The sequence below is a fragment of the Setaria italica genome, chromosome III (assembly GCF_000263155.2).
Source record: "Setaria italica strain Yugu1 chromosome III, Setaria_italica_v2.0, whole genome shotgun sequence".
In the NCBI taxonomy this organism is placed as follows: domain Eukaryota; kingdom Viridiplantae; phylum Streptophyta; class Magnoliopsida; order Poales; family Poaceae; genus Setaria; species Setaria italica.
This window is the reverse complement of record NC_028452.1, coordinates 624,842-627,352: the sequence shown is the minus strand read 5'-3', so window position 1 is coordinate 627,352 and position 2,511 is coordinate 624,842. Positions and strand designations below refer to the sequence as shown.

The following is a 2,511-nucleotide window of genomic DNA, read 5'->3' as shown; positions in this document are numbered from 1 at the left end:
CTCAGCAGCAACTTGACAGATAGCCATTTTTTGAACGGTATTGTTTCCTTTTCTTTGGCCACTGATACCTCCTCCTGAACAGAGTTGCGGTGCCTTAGCACTTGTTTCGGCTCTTTCTTGTTTTCTCCCTGTTTCAAAGGTTGCACATAATTGGACTTCTTCTCAACAAATTCATCCTCATCAGCCATCAAACCATGACATAGCTCAGCCTCATACAGCTACTTCCTGCATATATTGTGGCCATCAGAACCAGATTGGTGTGAGACTCTGGATGAGATGAGCCACACTTGCTGCTTCCTTCATCATTGCAAAGCTCCACTTCGAAAGGTTCATCATCACTAGCATCCTCATCTTCAGGCAGAGCAGTGCCATCGCAGTGCTCCACATCCTGTGGCTCATCATCATCGTCACCATAGAATTCACATTCATATGGTTCTTCCTCACTACCTTCCTTGTAACCAGCAGCAGCACTCATGTCATCACTCTTATCCTCTTGCAGCTGACCAATGAAGCCACGTTTTCCCATTCTTGTGCTGACAATTGGTTCATAGAGGAGAATATTAGCTAGCTGGAAAAGAAAAATGGAGGAAATATATGGCACTGAAGCACAAAAAGCAAGTACCAAACTATCAAGTGAACAGTGAACAACCAGACATGCAGCATCCTATTAAAGGAAAACATTGGATTTCAAATGAAATCATTGCGATCAGCTTAAGCAGTCTGCACAAAAGCTGAATTACGAGTTGCACGATGTGTTTCCTGACAAACTAAAGACGATCCACATAATTGATTGATCATTCACTTCAACTATTGGGACAGAAAGAGACGGCAACCAGCTCCTCATGTTTTTTCACTGTTTGCCTTGTTACTAGTTACGTAATAAGCTAAACTGATATTGCAATCAAGTTGTGCTATCACTCTATCAGCACGATAGTTTAACACAATATGCAGAACTGTGAAATCTTTGAGCAAATAATCGAACTACTAGGGCATAACAACAGTTATTAATCAAAACTCCTCTAGTTGCTAGTATCAAATCTGCAGTACAATCCAACTAAGCCTTTTTCTTATAATTAGTCCATGGCATATGCTCCATGTGCTAAACTTTTCCCAAGGATTTTTTGACTCGTTCATCCAACCAACACAAATGCTAACTACAACCATTTTCCTTCCCCTCCCCTATTAATTTAGGTGCAGCGCTCCCACCTTAAATTTTCCTTTCCTTTACTTTTTTTTTTAAAAAAACGATGCTAACTCAAAACCCTACCAAAGAAAATAATAAAAAAAATATAAGGCGTTCTATACGTAGCTACGACGGTGAGACGGAAAGCCCCACGAAACACGCCAACGAAAGCAACGCAGGCGGGGAGGAGATACGATACGTACATCAGCACTACCTGATTCCTCCCCACCAATGAGAAAACAACCAACGACGGCAAGAGCATCTCAGAGCAGCGAGGGTTCATGGGACGAGGACGCGCGGGGGAATATACCTCCGATCGGGAAATGCGAACTCGCAGAAGCGACGGCGCGAGCGATGCAACCAAGAAGGCGTTCTTGTTTGGTTCGAACTTATTTCAAACCCAAGTTTTGTGCAGTGCAGCCGTGGAGTAGCAGCTGGGAAGGACTACGGAGAGTGGGAGCACGGTCCGAGCGGCAACAATCCGAAGGAGGCGTAGGAGGTGGTGGTGGTGGTGGAAATGGTGGGTGGTTGGGAGGTGGAGGTGGGGTTTTCTCCGCAGCTGCTGCAATGGAGGGAGAGTATTGGAGAGCAGGGAAGGGGAGGGGACGCGTCAAAGCCTCAAAGCGACGGGAATTTGCGTGCAGGCCCTTGGCTCCGTACTAACAATAACAAAAGCAGACGGAGAAATGGAGAGGGGCTGAATCGCAAAACTGCATATCAATCGGTCTCTCATCTTTTCTTCCCGCGAAATACGGCACGGGATGCAGAGAGCCAGCCAATGCTGGCGTCTGCAGTAGCGTGATGAAAGAAAGAAAGTGCAGTAGGACACGGCAACGCCATGATCTACTTGATTTGTGTAACGGTGTGAGCATGTGACTGTGCCACACAAGAAGGGGCTCAGTTTGTTTTCCCCAGAAGAGGCATATCCAAATTCATTTTGTATTTGACTAAAATTATAAAGACTATCACAAAAATTTATGGCACTGAATAGATATACTATAAAAATACATTTAATTTAATAAAAGAATCTAATAGTACTTATTTGGTATCATAAATGTTAGTACTTTATTGTATAAATTTGGTCAAACTTAATATGCTTTGACTTTCCAAGAAAGTTGGAATAACTTACGGAGTGCTATATTTGCCCGTTGGTTGCAAACCATACCCACTCCAAATTGTGCTCTTCTCTATGGCAAACTTCTGGAAGTAGTGGCGGCTTTAGGATTTGAAGAGTAGGAGGCTTATTTTTCCTCTTCTTCCTCCTTCCTCCTCTCTTTCTCTTCTTCTTCCTTCTCATTTTCTTCTTCCTTCTCTTTGCCCATAGCTGA

At 43.7% G+C, this 2,511-nt stretch overlaps 1 pseudogene; it reads right to left on the bottom strand.

Moving 5' to 3' along the window:
- The window catches only part of LOC101774040, a 2,994-nt pseudogene extending 2,468 nt beyond the window's left edge, over window positions 1-526 (bottom strand).
- Between the last annotated feature and the right edge of the window lie 1,985 nt (window positions 527-2,511).